Source organism: Danaus plexippus, chromosome 25 (genome assembly GCF_018135715.1).
Source record: "Danaus plexippus chromosome 25, MEX_DaPlex, whole genome shotgun sequence".
Lineage (NCBI taxonomy): Eukaryota > Metazoa > Arthropoda > Insecta > Lepidoptera > Nymphalidae > Danaus > Danaus plexippus.
Genome location: NC_083553.1, coordinates 1,233,173 through 1,255,372, shown reverse-complemented (window position 1 = coordinate 1,255,372; position 22,200 = coordinate 1,233,173). Strand labels below are relative to the sequence as shown.

General features: G+C 28.2%; 1 protein-coding gene across 1 annotated transcript in view; it reads right to left on the bottom strand.

Moving 5' to 3' along the window:
- The window catches only part of LOC116775430 (orexin/Hypocretin receptor type 1-like), a 79,835-nt gene extending 57,903 nt beyond the window's left edge, over window positions 1-21,932 (bottom strand). The window contains exon 1 of the mRNA XM_061524701.1: window positions 21,537-21,932. The gene's annotated coding sequence lies outside the window, so the exon portion shown is untranslated. The remainder of the gene's footprint in view (window positions 1-21,536) is intronic.
- Between the last annotated feature and the right edge of the window lie 268 nt (window positions 21,933-22,200).

Here is a 22,200-nt window from a genome sequence, read left to right as displayed (position 1 = left end):
TAGTCAGTTTGTTATGATGGGAACCTCTACAGATTGAGGGAAAACAAACATAATTGGGGAAAAACAAATCCTTTTAATATAAATGCGCTTTTGAGAAAGTCTTTCTTCACGTTTTTCGGATGACTACTGAAGACGTTCTGCTGTATTTTTTCTTAATTATGCTTAAGACACCCATTTTTGTAAATTTCAGACTTTTGAGCTCTATTCTTTCTTATACGAGATGCACGTAAGGGATGTTTCCCATCGAGAAACAGCTACTCTACCCTACTTATATAATTTTTTTAATTACACTAAAAGGCAAGAAATAAAATTATTTGTGTGAAAACACCTACGTAGATAAAAGAACTCTATTTTTTTTTTACTTTCGAATAATTTTATTTAATACCTAACTAAATACATACAATTTATTAAAATCTAATCACCTTTTGCAGTCGGTGCTTTTTACAGATTAAGTGAGTAATAATTTTATTTACTAAGATTAATAATTACCCCGATAACTATAAACCTAAGGCACCGACTTCGATTGGTGATTAGATATTAACAAAAAATATATATTTAGTTAGGTGTTAAATTAGTTTGTTGAAAAGTAAATAAAAATAGTGTTTGTTTATTCACATTAGGTGTTCAGTTGATTTTTATGTAGACATTTGGAATTTATTATCAGATAGGTTAAGTTAAAAAATTGTATTTAAGTGTAAAATTATTTGTCTCTTTTTAGTTCGTATGTTCCGTCTTTGTATTGTTTTATTGAAATCGATTTTTTTACTTAACAATATTTTTTGATACATATTTTTCTAATTGATGATTATTAATCATAAATAAATAACAATTATCATTTATAATATTAGCAAAGACAAATTTTACTTGTAATGTATGCGTCGTATAAATTTAACTAACGAACACAGGCATAGCTTGGCGACTATGTAACTTTCCTGTTTGCCGTTTGTTACAAACTGTCATAGTTTAAACGAATTTGCGACTGGACAAATGAAAACAACAAACAAGTATAATTAAAAATAAATGGAAGAATAAATCTTGATACAACTTTGTCTAATATCTTTACTAAAATATCTTGTTATTATTTTATAGTGAATATTATAAATTTATATATGTATATATATATATACATATGTATATATAGAACAACGATGAAAGAGTAGACTTTATTTCAATTTAAAACATAAAAATTTAAATAAATTTAAGGATTTAGTTATATTGTATGGATAATATTTATGAAAAATGTACTCATGGACAATGTTTACTGCTATAAAAAATGCATCGAAACAATCATTGATTGCATTTTACAAAACGATTATGTAGAAAAAAATGGCAGAAAGAACAAAGTCTATTTAAACCACATTCGGGTCGAATTCAACATAAATTTTTCTGAGTTGAATTGCGTTGCAAATTGCTTACCGATATATTGGATTGATGAAAATTGTTCCGTGTAAGTAATAGATGTGCTATTTCATGATTGTTCAAATTCTGTTACATTCATACATTCCATGTTTGCAGTAAAAGTCATCTCATGGAAATTTTATGATTTCTAATTAAACAAACAAGTTTATAAAAATATAATATATTATTTGAAAATGATTTGAAATCCAATACAAACATTATCAATTTAAAAGTATTCCAGAATATCTTTGTGGAAACTTTACAAAAACTATCATTATACTTCTTAATAATGTATCTATGGAAGTGTAAAAATTATAGCAATAATATTAATTTTGTCCGCGGGTTAAGACATGTGCGAAAAACAGCTTCACAGTCATAAGTACTGTACAGTATTTTTACCCTAGCATAAATCATTATGACGAGATTATGACATATGAGTTAAGGATATAAAGTTTTCGACGTCATAAGCATTTGCATTTTATTTGATCCATCCATTTTGAAGGGACAGTACGTGATATTATTATGATGTCACATATGCTTAGAAATATTAGTACTTTTATTGATATATAACTTGTAGATGAGGGTTTTAGCACGTTTTTTATGGTACGTTATAAGTTCACAACACTTCTGCTACTACGTCGAAGGACTCGTTACAAGGACAAGATACGGGAAGCAGTTTATTCAAAACGTATCTAAAAATTTCGAATTTTAAGAATTTATATAGTTTTAATGCAAATTTTAGTGACTACAACAATTTTTAAAATATGCCCTTCTAATTATTAATCGACGTTTAAAATAGAAAAGGCAATAGCGTCAGGTCAAATGAAAATAAAAATTGATAGATATCTTACATGTTTCATTAATAATAAAAAGCGAATGTTTGGGTGTTAAAATAATTACTATTATTTTTTTTATAAACAAACATTAAAAGTTTTTGTATATATATATTTATAATAATTATCCTTAAAACTACTCAGCGGTGGATAACTTATTTTCGTATACTTATTACTTGTTTCACAAGCTTACTACTACTGCAAAATGTATTTTAATGTCTACACCTGTATGCCATTCGCATATATAAACCTACACTTACCTGTCATTGTTTTAAGATTTTTTTTTGTGTATAATAATATCAGCAGCAATACAGTATAAACATTTTAAATATTCTCCCATTTATCGTTTCATTAAGAATAAAAATTTATTTATTATGTCTGTACTATCCTTTTGTAATATAACAGATGTTTCTAGGGACAATATTTTCCACGAGAGAAATATTAGTTTTGTCACAATAGAAACATTATATCGTCCAGTTTTGATGTTGAAAGATGGCAAATTGTAGTAGAACTTACTGCAAATAACATATATAGTAAAAATAAACAACAAGGGAATTACAATTATTATAATGAAACTCGTAAAGAAATATAAATGTCCTTATAAAAATATATCCACAAATTAATAATATAAAACGCTATTTTAACATAAACAACGATATCAAATATTTTTCATCTATTTTCTTAGTAAAATGTGCTTATACACAATAAACAATTTAAAAGATATTCTTAACACTTGGTAAGTACTTTGCAAAATTTTCTACCTCGTCGTATAACACTTCAAGCTCAAATTAAATATTAATTCTGTGTCGAAAATCTCCTCTGTATTCCATTCGTGACAAGCCAAAAATCACCCGGTACGAGAATTAACACTAAAGTGTTTTTTTAATGATCTGTTTCAATTCAACAAACGCGTCATGAAAATGGGTTTAACCATTATTGAATTACTTTTATTTCTGTATTCTACCGTGTTCAAAACCCATCCTTCAGATATACATAGCAATAGTACGCTGTGAAGCGACACTTAAGTGTTAATACAAAGAATTATTAACTTTTTTTACTTCGAATATAACTAACGAGACAATTTAATTTTTTTTTTGCTTATATTACGTTGTTAAAAAATGATCGCTATATTTTTTGTTTCTAAAAATTACATTAAAAGGCAGATAAATAAATGATAATTTAAGTTTTCTAGTTTTAGGTTTATAACTTTTAGTCTGAAATAAACAATGACTGTATAGAAGTTTCCCGACACAGCGGGATACAACTTTACAAAAAGTTTCTGAATGACCATTCCAAACTGTAGATTGGAAAGTATCAATATAAAAACTAAATTCCAACTTATTCTCATTTATTTCACTGTAACATTTGAAATGCTCTTATTAGCCACAACATTAATCTGCCTCGCCAGCATCGCAAGTATAATGTGAAGCCACACACATTTGAGCACCGATCTGTCGTATTGCCGTATACGAAGGGAGTTACTGACGGAATAGGCAACATCCCGAAGAATTCTTCTATTAAAAGATCAATATATAAAACACATACAAAGGCAGTTAAATCTTCAGACCAATTATGAGCACTGTCCCTTTACATCAAGCGATCGTATACAATTTTAATCATGACTGTGACTTGTCATACATTGGGAAAACGAACGATGGAATCGTTTAATGAACGTATGTCAAATGTCAAAAACAGGGAAGCGACGAAGTCAGCAGTGTTGAACACACAGTGGACAAACCAAGTCAAATATCCGGTTTGACAAAACAAAGATCCTCGCTTCTGAGGACGGAGGAGGAGCTATATACGAAGATTAATCCTCGAGGCTATTGAAATAATAAAGAAAAAACATCGTAATTTCTATAGAAAGAAGGCTGGCTATTACCAAAACCTTCGATTCCCCAATCAAAAATATAAAATCTCATGTCTCTGACACAGCACTAGACCTCAAGATACTGTTAACAAATTTGGGTGTATCAACAATTTCATGACGATTAACAGACAATTTTATTTTGTCTATCTTCGGTCACGGTTGTAAAGTAACCGAGACGTCGGGTAAAATATAATAAATCGCATATTACAACTGAAAACTATAGTTTCATTAAAATATTCGAAAAATCTGTATAAAACTTTGTGGGAGTTTAATCATATGATATCTTAATCTTTTTTTTATTCAAAGAGAAAAAAAAATACTATGTTTACGTCTTTTGTTATAAAATAAGAGAAAAGGATGAGTTTAAAATTTTAAAAAAATTAAATAGAAAGAGAAAAATAAGAGAATGGAATTTTAGGTACATCTAAACCAAAAAAAAAAAAGATAAAACACATTAAAAAAGGGTCCAATTAAAGCGGCATTTAAATTCTTCAGTTTTTTATGTAGTACCAGTTGTTGATTATTTCATAAATTAAATGTCATATAAAATAATTCCGGTAATGGCTTATCAATAATGTCTTGTTATCTATCAAAAGGAAAAATTATTACCGTACTATAATAAAATTAAAATTCAATTATGCATGGAGGTTCCATAAATATAATTGGTATTTACTGACACAAATTACAATATTTTAATTATTCTCATTGTTCGAATAGAAAGGATACCTCAACCATTTGCCAAAGCATGACCTTCGCTTAAATTTCATAAGAAAACTTTCCAGTTCTGTACGGAAATATATAGAATAAAGTATAGTCCTCTCGACCCCCATTACTACTGTAACTATAATATAATAATCGTAATTTTTCTCGGTATATGTATCAACCGCGGTTTGCCTTACAAGCATTAATATGCCAACAATCTTTAATTACATTTGGCTCCTTATTCGAAACTAGTCCTAAATTAAAAGACGCCATAGATTATTCAGACTTGCAGGATTCAAAATACGCGTGCCTTGTACTCCGAATAATGTTTTAAGGTCAAGTTTTTAAGACAGAAAATTAATACTCATACCGTTGTAAAACTAAATGTTATAAAAGTACATCAATAAAAACTCCATTATTCCACTGACAGTTCTTTATATCCATTTGAAGATGTTGCGTCGCCTGAAAATGACAGTTACAGTAATAATTTTAGTTTATAAGAACAAATGCATTAATAACAGCTTCCTAAAACTTAAGATTCGTTATGTCTTCTTGCTTATTATAATTAATATAATTTATTTGCATGGAAACAAATACTGAGGTATTACTCAATGCAACTGCTTGCTTCCTGTTTGATGGATTGTACCTTCCTATTTGATAGATTGCAATACCTCCTTCATAGCATATTTGCTCATCAATAATTTAGTAACATAATGTTGTTTATTACAAATATTTCATTAAATGTTTTAATTAATATAATTCAAAAATATACGCAGTCAGCTTTTAACAAGCGTATTATCATTCGTAATAAAAACATAAAGAAATTTCCGGCCTTATTATTTACGATTCTTACAGTTTTGTTTATTGTCGGTCTATAAACTGGGATGCATTGGATCACTGTAATCTCATTTTGACCTATAAAGTCGAGTATCAATATTTTTACAATGGCGGTGTTAATTCCGCCCTCATAAAGGACGGGCTTGATGTCATAACATTTAATGGTGATTGTTAGATTAAGTTTAGCGATTTTTCAAAACCAAAAGGGTTTTTGTATTGTAAAGATAAATACCAATTTAAAATTTATACAGTCTAAATAAATGAATATGAAACAATATATGATAATTTAGAGTTCCTTTTAAAAATTACAATTTAAAAATTGTAAACACAAAATATTGTTCCTAAAAAGACAATGTTTTGTTGCGTGGTTTTGATTTATTATTGTAGAAGTTCACGACTGTTTGATATTTATAGAAGTGTCTTTGAAATCCTTGTTAAGTTTGAACTAACAGCGCAATAATTTTATTTTACTTTATAATGATTTTCAGCAGCATAAAAGAGTCATATTTTTCAAGTGTCTCATTAAAGGTAATTTTGTTGTTAAGCATTTTTTGTCTCTAGTTCATTTTTATTAATACTTTTTCTTTGCATATTGTAGAAATGTTTACAATATTATGAAGACGTTCATGACGTTTGGTGGAAATTTACGATTACTCCCAGTATGATAGAGTGAATATATATTTCTTCTTCTTCTTCCTAGCGTTTATCCCGTCTCGTGACGGGGGCCATTTTCCGTATTCTCTTCTTCCACTTAGCTCTGTCCTTGACATCTTCTTCTTCAAGTTCGGAGCTTTCCATATCCTTCTTTACGACAGTCTTCCGCCGTAGTTATGGCCTGCCTCTGCGCCTCTGACCGGGTATGTTGAGACTGAGTGTCGCATTGCCGATGTACTCAGGCGGTCTCCTTTTTACATGTCCGTACCATCGCAGCCGGTTCTCCTGCATCTTGTCGGCGAGTGAATATATATTTGTGCACTTTAAAATAAGTACACATATATGGCCAGTTATATTAATTTACCAAAACTATCAAATAGCTTTTTAAATTGATAATATTGCTTTTTAATAAATAAATCATTTTTTTACTAAAGCAGTTATGAAAAAAGCTTTCCTGCTTATTTTAGCTATACATATTTCTATAAAAAACATGAAATTTTAACATTTCAACAACGAAGTGTCGGTAAAGGATACTAAAATATTTGTAATGTTTGATAGTTCTTGGTAGGACTTAAATTCAAACGCTAGGGGCCGAATTAAATTATAAAGGTTAGATGAAATGAAAATCCTGCCTAAAAGTTACTTTCGCACCTTGATACTTAAAAAGTTTGTAACAAAATCAGTAATACCAAGTATTTTACTTATAGTATTGTGTAAAGAGAGATTCTGTACGTATGTGATATTGTTAAATGAGAAGTATTATCACGCTTTGCTACGATAAATCAGTAATATTGTGCTTTTATCTCTTTTTTTTAGTTATTTACAAATTTAATTAATTGAAACATAAACATTTATAAGCTGAAAATGTTTGACTTCTTTATACACTTAAATTATTATTTGAAAGCTTGTTACCACAGCTACATTTTGTAATTTCTTCTTTGTTTATTTCGACATGTTTAAATGCCACAAGTAAACATGAGATATAGCCGTAAAACCGTTTATTCCGTCTGCCCTTTACGCGTAGTATTTCCTTAGGGATCCAATGTTATATTGTATGCTGTGTATATTTGTAGATATGACAACGCAGACATCTAGGTTGAAGGTTGGAAAGTTTGTTTGAAAGCGAGGCGTGTTTGTTTGGAAACTGCTAATCATTTCTTTTATTAATTCCACATCTATTATAAACTTTTATTACACATTTACAAACATTAGTCCTGGCAGCAAACGTAAGTGATGTGAATATATTTTTAACATATTCAAGAAATTTTTCAATAAAAATATTTAGATGGGAGTGTATCTATTAACATTCTGGAGACTCGAGTGATGTTTTTTCTTTCAATTTCGTAATATTAAATTTTCTATGTTATTTCGATGACTTTTAAATGAAGTTGTATATTAAAAGTACTATTATTATAGGATTTAGTGTCATCCGATATAATAGCCCATGCCTTGGTATACACATGCGGTGTCCCGACGCTGTGTATTTATTTCAAACATCAAGAAGCAAATAATAACTATTAGGTACCTGGAAATCTCACTTTAATATTGTAAGTGTTTTCTATCTTTTATTATGTATATCAGACTCTTATAAAGTTGAAGTTTAAGAATATTCATCCAGATTTTATTGAGGACAATCGAAAATGGTTGTATGTAAACATTCACATACGAATTGAGTTAGGGAAATTAATATTTACAGAATATGCTGAAGCTTCAAGACTGCTTCAACGTATGAGTTTGCGAGACGAAACATTTCTGTTTACAAAATTACTCATTGAAATAAATAATTTATATTTTCACCCGACTATAAAGCAGCGAAACAACACAATTCAGCATTATTTGAACAATAACAAAGAACCATGAACATTTTATATGTATCTACCGTATATTATATCTATAATAAATAACATAATAATTAAAAAACCAAATTGCCAATCGAATTTCATGTAATACATGTATTTCATGTATATAAAATATATGAATAAAAAATATTTCATGTATATAAATAAACAATATCAGGTTTTGGTCCTTGTATTATGATTAAAAAAAACATTAATTCTATTTATAGAAAGTAGCTCATTATAAAGATGAACGAATTTAGGAATATATCAAAAGCGAAGCTTTAATACATTAAACCAGTAAAGGTAAACAGAGGTAATTATAATTATTATATAATATAAATGATTTAATCGACATAAAAGTAATTAATTATGTATACAAAGCCATCATTATGTTAATTATATTTGAATATCTAACTTTTTATATTGAATTATTTAAATCATACGCTAATATGTAACCAGTAATATGTGACAATTAACATTTTCATTGACAGTCCTAATATTATATGCCTATGAATCCACACTACTCAAGGCGTCATTGTATCGCACTCAGACAGCGTTCCAAGTCCTGACAATTATTGTATCAAGGAACGCATTTAAATATATTTCATTAATTTTCAAATAAATAAGATTAACTTTTACAACACATTAACATAATTAGTAGATTTAAAAACTAATAAACCATTCATCGTTATGAGAACGAGTTGAGGAAACGTTCTATCATTCAATTTCCAACACCTACGCCCATGTTGGGTAATTGTTAACAGAAGAGCAAAATAGAAAGTTTTTAACATATAGAGGGTTCAGGTGAGAATATGAGCCGTGAAAAAGGTCTGGTAATTGTAATAAAATAAATAAATCTAATAATACCCAAGTACTATTTACCTATATACTTTACGAATTTCATATTAAATTTATATGTGTAAAAACCTTGTGTATTCAAAATACAAGTATCCTCGTGAAACTCAAATGGGAAACGGGGCCGGATGATTAAATTATTTAATATAGTCAGGGCTGTATAAAAACAACATTTACTCAGTTAAGTTACGTTTGATCAGTTTGAAGAAAATACAAGAAATTTCAAAACGTTTTGTAATGAATTTATAATTTTTGTGTAAGAAGGTGAGTAACGTGAGGATTACCCACTGGCATGGTCAAGTGGCGATGTTTCTCATATTAAGGATAACATCGTTTGGGCTGTTGTTTTTTTCATTATTACGTTTCTCATTTCATACCACTTACTTGAACTTATTTAAATTTCCTGTTGACCAAATTAGTTGCAAACACTATCGAAGTAACATAATAATATCTAAGTTTCTTTTTAAAGTAGAAATTTGGTTTTAAATTTCAAATAAATCGAAAACCTATATCCTGTTATGTCGAAAGGAAAGGAAATATATATTTTTTATTTTAAGAAGCTATATTATTAATAAGTCGATTATTATAATTTTTTTTTTATAAAAAATAAATCTAATATAGAATATATTTCAGAAAAACCTTTTTTAATTAAGGCTTTGTTCATAAAAATATTTTTTTCTATAAATGTGGCATTCTTCTTAAATTTCTATTAAAAATTGATTTTTACTAACAATTACGCTTTAAAGTAACATTATATTGTTTAATTATAAAGTTAACTTTCCATAACGAACGCAAAAATGGATGTGAGGTCGTTAACTTTGTTACTTCGCCTCGAGTACTTGTAATTATTACATTTAACAGAGAGGTACGAAAGTTATCTGAGATATCCATGTTGTAATAAACGTTACAAATTGTATCATCTTCAAATAAATTTTTAATTATCTTTCTATTAAGGTTTTATTTAAATAAAGAAACCTTTAACTGCGTTAGGTATTTAGAGAGGTGTCAATTTTAACATATAGATTATAGACAAAAATTATGTCTATACTTGTTGATGAACCAGAAAAAAGCAGGGGTACAATAAAGGAATAATATTTTTTATAAAGCAACATTTAACGCTTTTCATCTTTGTCATTTATATAATGTGTACAATAACTTCCTTATTCAAACTATATTTCGCAACGTCATCTTCTATGATTAAAGGCCAGGTATTTTAGGAAGAAAGAAAAGTATGCAGTCAGGAAATAGTAAGACAAGCTTCATAAAATTGTTGTGATATTTTAGGTTTTACCTCAATAGGCTGTTAGAATGCCGAGCGTGACTACGAAATATTTAAAGCGACAGAACTAGTAGGGGAGCCTAAGCGGGAATTTTGGTACTTACTTAAATGAAGTAGATTAACACAGCAAATATCTGCTGCCCGGTAAAGTATCATACCCAAATATTAAACCTATATATAAGGTGGCATTTAAGGTTAATTGATCAGACTAGAAAAAAAAATTATTATCAGATTTTCTCTAAAACATTTCTATCCCATTAATCTGACAATTTGAGAGAGACGTAAAGAAAGGGTAGGTCTACAAAGTTGTAAAAAAACTGTAATCTCGACACTCTCGGGATTGTCTATTTGTTTCTTATTTTGAAGGAAATAATTTAAGGATAGCAAAAAAATATAGTCTGAAGCTTTCCACGAGCCGCATAAACAAAATTTACGATAAAGTATAATACATACAGCCGTGTTATGGTTATATGTCGCCCTACCCGTTTCTGTTCCTCTCTGACTTGTTCGATCCGGATGAGAAAGATGATTGTTATACACATCATTTTAATAAATTTCTTATAAATGCTGGGCATTTATCTAAACAACGTACACTCTTGTTTACATCCTATTACCTGAGAGTTTCTATCAATTAAAATATTTGAACATATACATTAAGTATCAGTATTCATTTTTTTATTTATACCTAATGCTGATAATTATCCTATTATGAGATCGCACGTAATGGACATAAAGATGAGCCATAAATATCTTTATCTGATTCGCTCGAGGGTAATTTTAAATAGAGAATTTTTATAAGATATGGTAATAAAGATGTTTAAATAGTAAGGTAATTGAATGAGAGCTTTTTTTATCTAACAAACATCCTCTAAGAAAACCTTAGGCGCCTGTTTTATTTTAGTTTTTCATTCTTAACCCTTACGACCATCCCACACGCAAGCGATCAGATTAAATGCTTTCAATATTTGATTCCCTCGATTATATATTTTCACAACTTTCTTGTATTTTTTGAAATCATTATCCACTCTGCCTACCTCTGAAAAGAATAGCTACATGTCTTTTCTTTTTTATATTTGTCACCCCAGCTTTGCAAACGCAATAGGTCTCTATGACGCTAGAGTAGATCCCATTAAGCGTCTGAGCCTTCTCTACTATTCTCTTAATCAATGTTTAATTTAATATGTCATATTCATTTAATTACCCACGAATAGAATTATTCACTAGCTATATTTTAAGTTATTCTAAAAAATATTACGCCTAACTTATCTATCACATAATTTGCTAATAATAAGTTATAACACATAACTTCTATATGCTTTAAGACGTAAAGATGTAACTTTGTAAGTAGATAAGAACTTAAGTGAAAAAAAATCTGTCATCTTCCGATATTCGTCATCTCTCCTCTTCAAACGAAAACTATAACCGCTAACACTCACATGAACATTCCTAAATCATATCGTAATGTCTAGTCGTAAAATATTAGCTTCAATTTCTGTGTAAGTCCTAAGGCGTGTTCTAGTTTGGAGACGTGTCGTGAATTTCCTTTGACTGTTATATTCTTTCAGCTTACTTTTTTATATTTTTGGTCATCTGACATGGAAGATATGCTTTATAAAATATATTTAAAATCAAAATCAATCAAATATTAATTAACACACTTTTTTGTCTCCACTATAGAAATTATTAATTTAACAAAACAAAAATATTATATTTAATTTTTATAATATTCAAATTTAACATAAATGTTTTGAAGCGTTTATAATCATTATATTTTTTTACATTTTTACCCAAGCAAAATATGTTGAAGGCTTTAAAGTGTTATATGATAATGGAATAGTAAATCTCCAAAACTTTAGATTATGTTTTAAATTACTTCAATTCGGCTAACAAAAAGTTGAAAGTATTACATGTTCTTATTGCTAGTATATTAAAAATTAATGTCTTTAGAATATGAGCTTGGTTTACATCTTCGTCTAAAGTAACAAAAAGTCATGTAAGCTGTATTTGTATAAATACAGATTATATATTTCCCCACTGAAGTTTCAACACGAATAAAAAGTTATGCATAATATGGTTATAAAATATCTTAGAACAAATTTTGTATAGCGTAGTTTCGGTAATGCCAACGTAGGCTGAGAGCTTAGACACATTCTTGACACGCATACACAAACTTCGAAAGTTAGTAATATTACTTTTAAGGAGAGTGAAAACTTTATAACGTGTTTGTTAACAAAAGAGATTCGTACTACTATTCGTACTAATAGTACAGGAACAGTATATAACTAATATTAGAAAAACTACATATAGGACAATAAGTTGTTTATTCTATACATATATAACAAACAATCCTATGTACCAATTATTCGTAATGATAAGAACTAACAAAGAAATATCAAGATAAAATTCATATCGTCACCGATGCCTATTATATAGTTCAATCTAAACCGCTTTATATAAAGATGAAAAAATCATTATTTGTGAGAGATACTGAAAGGGACCTTTCGAAAACGCAAATACGATTTTCGTGTATCAATAAGAGAATTTATTGTCTACTAAAACCTTTCTTTTATTTACTTTACCACGTGGCTTTGATTTAATTGTAAAGCGTATTATAATATACATATAATTATGAGTTATTTAATATTATTATGAATTATTTAACACAATCAATGATCAAGTTTCGATAAGAAACTACTATACTATGAGTTGTAGGATTAAAGGATACTTAGATATGGCTTACTCTGTATAGTCTCTTGCAGTCGGAGGAAAACTATATTATAAAAGAATACTCTTTTAGTTAAGAGATTCTCTATTTTGTTAATGTCATTACTAGACATTTCTATAGCACTTTTATTAAACTAATATCAATCTACTTTATTTACTTAGTATAATATTACATCTAATTATTTTCATTAGAGCGAGAATCTATTTAACGTTTGTTTCACATATTTCTTCTCGAATTTTTAACATTACGAAGCAAGGTACAAACGGGTGTATAAAACTAAGTTCCTAATCAAGGAATTATTTATTAAAAATTTTTTGTTAGATAGTTATTTAAAAGAGCGATAATTATTAACTATCTGATCTTTCACACAAGAGGAATAGACAAAGAAAAAAACGATAAAGATGTTATCTGTAGTGTATAAAGGACAAAATTGCAAAAAATATACCGAAAATTTAAGTATTTTATAAATATTCCTGCGGCACAAAAATAAAGGACTTGAATAACAAAATAAAAAATGAATATTTGAATGAAAAAAATTAAAACAACAACCACAATTATATCAGCGTATCAAAAAACGTAACTAATATGATAAAGAATACAAAGCACGTGTAAAAATTAAAAGGAAATAAGATTGCGTTGTATTTTTGCTTTATCTAAGCAAATATAATTGTATATATTTTTTTTTATTACACGTTAGTTTAATCCAAAAAAATTATCATGTCCCATGTTAATGGGATAAAAGAAATCGTCTTTTTAATACATAATCTAATAAATACATTTTCCATAACATTTAAATCTGCAATGTGTTATATGTTATATATTTTAATTTTTATTAAAAAAAAAATATGGTCCTTTAAGTAGGGTACTTCAACTAATAAATAAAATAATTCTTATATTTCCATAGTAGATTATTTGAAACGACAAGTATTTCTACAATTGGACTTCTAGGTAATTTTCTGTTGTTTACGCCTGGGTCATACTATTGTATAACAAAAAAAAAACTGTCAACAAAGAATATGAAAGGGCATCATAAATGAAATTACCTATTGAAATTGAGACAAAAAAACATATTTTTGTTGCTGTTACTTAATATCCTAGTATGTAAGACAAATAAATTGTATCAAACTTTGTAGGCGGATTTGTAAAATAAAAAAAAAACGTGATGTTGTAAGCCGGATAAGTCTAAACAAGACCACCTATGCTTTCGTCAGGCTTAAAAATTTCTTAACATAAACGCGATTTAGCCCTAAGAATGTCTGCGGACGGCTTGATGTTACCATTTCTAGACAAAAATAGTAAAGATGTTCTAATTAGTAGAACTTTAGGAGACTATTCTCATGTTTTACCTGAACGGCTGGAAAAGGAGACCTTAAGTGTAAAAAAAAACTTCCCTCAGAAAGGCGCCGCTGTTTATGAAGATTCTGATTCAATTATAAAAATGATATAAAGGTAAAATTACAACACTAGATTGAGATAAATACAAGTTACCTTAATTTCTTAATATGCTAATATTAATATTGATGATTTTGTACCTGTATTATAAAATAATCTAAATATTATGTTCTCTCTGTTGAGATAATTTTATAATTGCTAATTTCTCAAAATTTTTTACAAGAATAATGTTTATTATGTATGCTATCAAAATCACTATGTTTAGTATATTTTTAGTTACGCTAAGGATTTTAAATCATTCAATATATCCCTCGACATAAAAATCGATTAGCTTAACTAAACTTACACTTTTCTCAATGAATTTGTCTTTTGTCGTAATTCTGAATACTATTCTGTTGACACGTTGAGAATAATGTACTAAATAGGAGCTTATTTAAATTATTAAATTAAGTCATATTTCAAGCACTATTCTTTCAAAAATTGTGAGTAGTATTTCAACAGAAGTAGTATTCTTTTTGAAAATGTGTAGCTTTAAGTTGTTGAGTCTAAAATTTAAGACTAAAAAAGTGTATAAAAAAGTGTAGGAACACAATAATACTATGTTGCAATTGATGAGGTATAGAAATGAAACACAATGGGATGCACTAAACAAGCTATCGAGAATTATTAATTTTTTTAATTGTTCTCTACAAAATATTATTTTTGTATATTATTCAGTTTTCAGTATTTTTTTTAATAATTCGTCAATATATAATAAAGACGAGATATTAAATTTTTATCTTAAGTTCTGATTATAATTTCTGCGGCCGTCTGTTAACATAACTTTTTTCTTTATCCTATATTTCGATAAAAAATCACCTTTTCACCCTTTTTAGATGAGCCAATTTCTATTCTAACAGTGATTATTCCATTAAATCTGCCTTCTCTTGACTTGATGAATCTATCTTGACTTTGGACGGGTTAAAACATTATGCTCGAGTTATATTAGAAATATCTGGGTCCTTTTAACATTTTGCATAACATAGTTAACGCTAGTTAGATTAAATTTTCGTTACTTGAATCGTGTTTAGTGGCGTCTTAATTATGAACGATTCCTCCATCGTATAACTATCAAATTATACCCGGCTTGCTCTCTCGATAATATTTATTTTTGTCCTCTTTTCTTAACTATCTAAAATTTATTGATAATAAACAATATTCTTCTAATAGCAATTATTGTTAAAAAAAAATGGAATAAAATGAATAGATATAAATTCTACTAACGAACGATATAATGCTAAAATTCATTCATTTTTCTAATACAAAAACAACCCTATATTTATTTGTAAATAACAGAAGTACCTTATAAGAAACAGACAACAAATTGATGTATAAAAATACAGTTTATCTACACACTTAGGAAACACTAAGTGCTTCAAAAAGAGTTTTTATCAGTTGAATACAGGGAGGCGTAGAAGAAACAGGATATTGCAGAGCGTTCGACGTAAGGCTGTATGGAATATTTGAAATTCCAATATAGATGAAAAGGATATTTAGGGTATAACATATTATCTTTAAACATAGGAAAAGTATATGAAAAAATAAATATACTTTCCTATAATTCTAATATTCGTTAAATTTTTTCCAGAATTTATTTGTAATAGAAATATATATGACAGAGTTATACATAGTAGAATAATTGCGGTATGTAATCTAGATTTACTTGTATTATAAATAATACAAATACCTAAGAAATATTAAATTTAACCGACGTTGTTCACTTCTTATAGTGTTAAACGATTAATCACCGCTCTTTAATGAGATTTTGCTTATGTTTTAGCTCTGCAATTTCAGTAACGTCACATGATTTACCACTAACAGCTAGTACTTACTAATTAGTACTATACGATGTTCTGTGTACCGATAACAAACATTATGTGCTATATAAACTGCATCAAATCAATCAATAAATGTTTTGGAATTTTTTAGTCGTCATACTCGAGTAGGTTACAGTAATATTTTATAATGATAGTAATAAAATACTTTTTCCTGTACTTTCTTAAAGTGAAACAAAGACAGAATAATAAGAAAATAAAACAGTGTACAAAGTCGGTCTTATCGCTAAAGCGATTTCTGCCAGACAAGCCAAAATTAAGAGAAAATTTTTAGATACGGAAGGTGTACATTTATTATTATATATGTATAAATATATGTATGTACATATTGAAAGTAAGTAATGGTATAAATCAGAAATTAATAGGATATAAAGATAGTATTTTATATAATCAGAAAGGCTTCAGTCATGTCATTTTTAAAAACCTAAATCTGTTACTGTAAATTAAACCCGGACGTACATATGTATACGTATTAAATGGATTGACCCGTCTTTAATGAAACATGAACCCTTTCAACTTTGCCAAAGGTCCTAACCTTTTTATTGGCTTATTTGGAATAAATCCTAAAAAATATAATTAGACCCCACCCAGGTTCTCTTTTCACTTCTGACCTCTGATTATCCATTTATTAGAACTGAACAACAACGAAATTAAGAATCATCGGAAATGTAAGTAAATATAAATTTAATTTAAAGTTACGCTTTTTAAATAAAACTATAAGTATCCAAGAGCAGTATTTTCTTAGTAATAAAAAGATTATCCTTACTCTTTCTTCAATTTAGTATTGCAGTTGCATTACCAGTAATAATCCAGATATGGTCTAATAGCGTTGGAAGAAAAGGTCACGGTGAGGTGAAACAATTTTACGTTTTGGTCTGCCTCCGTTTGATTTGACACCAATCTTGACAAATTTAAAGCTACATTAAGATAAGCATGTCTTTTCACGTACTAGAGGAGTCCATTTTCCTTCACTTTTCAGAATGTTTTTTCGGAATCCACCGAATCTGTGGCGTTATAACACACGGCTTCCTATTTTTTAATACGGACAGAAAACTGTTGGAATAGCTTGCATGCATCCGTGTTTCCTTCGACTTGCAATTTGAATGGCTGCAAGGCAAGCGTGAATAGTCTGTTACAGAGATAGTGAATTCATCACTTACGCTTCACCAACTTCGACCAATGGGTGGAATAAGATCGAAGGAATATCCAGTTAATATGTAAAAAAAGTCTTAAATATTTAATAACTAACCCGCCCGCTTTACGTGACATAAAAACAGCTATTTATAATTTTCATTCTTGACACCCACCCCTGCATTCATTATTGGGGATGAGTTATTATAAAATTCACTCATAGATAATTTTTATATCACATATTCCTATCAACTTTGGAGTTTATTGGAGCTATATTTTAAAAACGGAAATAATTCATTGGTTACGCCCCTCCAACTGCCTTTGTGAGTGGAATTTATTAAAATCCGTTCTTAGCTGACCTCTACTAATAATTCTACTATAATTCAAGTCTCTACGCCTTATGGTTCCATAGTTGTCGTGATGAGTCGGTAAAAAATCTTTCGTATATATATAGATAAATAAATTAACAGGTGCAAGGTTGCTATGATATATATCTTTTATCAGATTATCAGTTTTTCGAGGAGAAAAATCAAATTAAGATTAATTCATTCAACGGTTTTGAATAAAATCTTATAGGATTATATCAAAAATAAGTTATCGGATTCAAAAAGTGAATCTCTATCTAAAGAAATGATTCAAACTGGTCATTTAATTTCTATGTTAATTAATAAAATTAAAGAGGGACGGCTTACATCAAAATCTTTCCGCGATACCATAATAAATATTCGGTTTATCGTTTCAAAAATCTTATGCTATAAATGTAGATTTTAGGAAAAATTTTGTATCTAAACTTCGAGATCCGAGACTTCTGCTACGAAATCGAAACATTTATCCAATTCCCGGAAAAAAATTTCTTTACTAAAATGTCGTTTTTCTAGCTTCCCTTGATAAATATTATCTTATAATCTATCAAAGCTAGGAAAATTCTGCTTAAATTGGCAGATCATAATGTCATAACACACAGATATCATCAATAAGTACGAAGACGCGAGAATTACAACTTTTAGTTCTGCTTGGATGTATGACTTTCAGTGACATTAGTTAATATTATTTATAAGAATCTTGTATTAAATTATTTATAAGTTAATTGTATATTAGATTTTCACTTGTATTCATTTAAATAAAACTAACATTTTCGGATATACTATGCTTTTTTATTATTTTAATACTTTTAGTTCCTTTGTAGCAAGCGCGATCACGTGCAGACGATACCGTCTCATCGTGATACGTCTCATCTGAGACGTTTCATCAAGCCTGCCGTCTCGTCTGCTTCGTTTGAAAAGTCGGGAGTAAGTAGTTTTAAAATAATTAACAACGCGCAGTATATCCGAAAATCTTGGTTTTATTTAGATTTATAAGTTACTCTTGACGTTATTCTTAGTAAACATGCTGTTGTATCTTATTATATTTAGTATTAAACAATATTTTTATCATCTCTATATTAATCAAGAAACACTGAAAAACACAAAAAAAATATTAATATAACAAGGATATTATAAGACTAGGAGGTAAATACCATGATTGAGAAGACGTTAGTCCTAGCTATGTTCAACTAGTCTTTGTTTCATCCGACTTATGTTAAGAAGATCTCATCGTGTCATAATTTCTGTAACAGTTCTTATTACAATAATTTAATTATGTTTAATTAATATTTTTTGTTGATTATCAAATCTAAGAACATGACAATCATTTAAGGTCTCATGAAAGTTATAAAATACATTTTTTTATTTACATATTCAACTACTTATCATTTTAGCTTTTAAACGTTAGCGCAAAAAATAGTCACATGTTATTTTCTTGTTGTTTAATTACATTAAGTGTAATTAAATAAAGAATATAATCCAAAAGTATGAAAAAATTAATAGTTTGCGTTTGGTTTTTGACTATCAAAGTTGCGTTAAAAAAATACTTGTTTAAAAACATCAGCTACTGACTATAATTTGATCAAGTTGAAAGTATAAATAATTCATGTAATAATTTAATCTTTAAGGAAATCAAGAAGAGTTTTATTGAAACATAGATGAGGAGGGGATTTTCTTATTTTTTGTATTTTTATACCAAAGGACGAATCGTAACTCCTCAATATATTAAAACTTCTCCTCTAAAGTGATAGCTTTAAACTCTGTCTCTGATTACATTATGTAAAAACAAGATTTCTCGCAAAAAGTCCGTCAAATCCGCGATTAAACTAATAAAAATTTTAATAATTAAAATATTATTACGTTAAAATTAAGTTGTACTTAATAAAGATACAATCTAGGACAAAACAGACTTATATTAGATCTGTTATAATTTTTCACAAAAAAAAAAAAAAAAACAATAATTAAATGTCATTAAATGAAAAATTTTCATTACTTACGAGTATATTCTCATATGTATAGTTTAATAATCTTTATTAGACACAAAATCTTTCCATTCGATATGTATATTTAAAACTCTGACACTATTAATTCGTTTAATTTACATTATAGAAGATGTTAGAATATTATTTTTTATGTAAGATGTATAATAAAACAATTTTCTAGAAAGTTGTTAGACAATGATAACAATATATTTCTCAAATCTACATTATATAAGATTTTGTGGGAAATATTTCAGAGAATCATAAAAATTAAAGCGATATGGATTTCACTCTGAGGTATTAATGTAGATTATGGATTGTGTTCTTTGTAGCGCAAGCAATTTAACCCAGAAATGTTTAAAATCTATATGCTAATAGATAAACATTTTTTTGTCTTATTAGATATCATTTTTCTGTATAACATACATATAAATAGTTTGTACAAATTAATCTAGTATTTTAAATTGCGTACTAAATAATCCAAACTTTCGAATAATACAAAAGCTTAAAAGTTCAAAACTTTGTTAGAGTTTTATTTATAACTCGTTGATACATTTAAAGAAGAATATATTTTTTCTTACAGGATATCCGATATGAGCTTTCAGCTTTGCAATAGGAGATTATTATAAGCCGAGAACCATTAATCGATTTCCGACGAGCCCTTGACTTTTAAAATTAATTTAAAATCTAATAAACGTAATTGTTTTATAATTATTTACAATTACATATGTAGAAGGTTTTTATTATAATGAATATATATCAAAGTAAAGAGCTAATAGTTTCCAACCTTAAAATATCCAGCATACTTTAGTAACACACTTCTATATAAAATTAATATACACTATGAAGTATCTATTGTATCTGCCTTTTTAAGTCAATAAGTGGGATGTCAAGATTTTTTTTAACAAAGGCACGAATATATCTAACTCAAAAGACAGTTTCCCCTTTTTTAATCCATCCATAGTTTTCCAGCAAACGACCAGCGTTGGGACTTCAAAGGGAAAAGAAGACGCAAAGATTAAACGTTTCCCACAGTGTAGCAAGAAATGATAAAAGACTTTTCTGCGAAACAAAGATAGGAAAAATTCATAAAGAAATATATGAAAACATTAAATTTTTATTCAATAATAAAAAATTCTCCGACAACTACATATCTTTATTAATGGTTTAATATTGTAATTATTGGTGTAAGATAAGTAATTGTGTACAAATATTAAATGTAATTTTCTATGATGTTTAAAATAAAAAGACTGACTCGTCTCATATCAACATAGTTCTATCAAAAATAACAATGTCCTTAACTGTACCTATGTAATTCTTACCTTTTTACAGCTAGACGGATGAAAAAAAAATTGTAAAATTTTTAATAGACTTGATTAGTAGCCAATATCCAAGTGGGCGGAGCCACTGGCTGAAACTACTTGTAAAGTTACTGAAACTTAGCCAAAGGTATTATTTATATGTATATCTGGCTAACCAATCAATATATTTTTTTAAATTCTACTTGATACTTTTCTAATATTTTTAAAATAACTATAACAGCCAAAATTCTGTTGTTACTTTTGTCTTCTTACGAATTTGTTGATATTTATTCTAGCGGCATAAAAATTAAATTAAATTTTAAATAAAAATTTGTATGTATTATAACAAAATTCTATCGATTTTCAAGCAGTTTTAATTTAGCTGCAATGTTTATACGATATGAACGTTTCCACGTTCGTCACGGTGTTTAAGATTATGGCAAACGGAAAGTCATTTCAGATAGGTTCAGGTACGTCGTACCCATAAACATAATAAAAATATTTACCTGCTCAACATCTGGCAAGAGTTCGAAAATATTAAAAAAATAATAATAATAAGTCGTCACACAATCACTAAAACTTTTTTTTTAATAAAAAAAATAAGGTTCCATATCAACAAACAGAACGTGTCACTACGTCACTTATTGAAGTTCAAGAAATTCAAACAGTGCGGGACGTGCGATATCAGCCATGCACTGCGAAGCGTAAACGGTGTACAACTGATTTCCCGCGCACGGCCACGACAGAAATACGGCACAGATTAAACAGAACAAAGTAAAATAGCCCTTACAGCTATGATTGATCATCCATTGCGAATTGAGAATGTTAAAGTTTTATCATAACTGTTCAATATCAATTTATATTTTGATAGGTTTTCCTTTTTAATGTTTTTAATTTCACAAGAGAAGCATTAAAAATATGTACAGAATTTATGATACCATGAGGACATGTGAGTCTTTCTAGTTGAGTTCTTAATAAAATCGGCTTCAAGATATTTAAAATTATTATAAATAAGGACTCTCAAAGCACAATAACAAAAAATTATAGTTTTAAACATTCAATTCTTCGAACCATCAACAATCCCTTGCTAAACGCATACATTGTTCAAGTTCCATCACGAATAAAAATATTATTTTATTTTTAGGTAGATTCTTAAGCAACAGGCTGTCC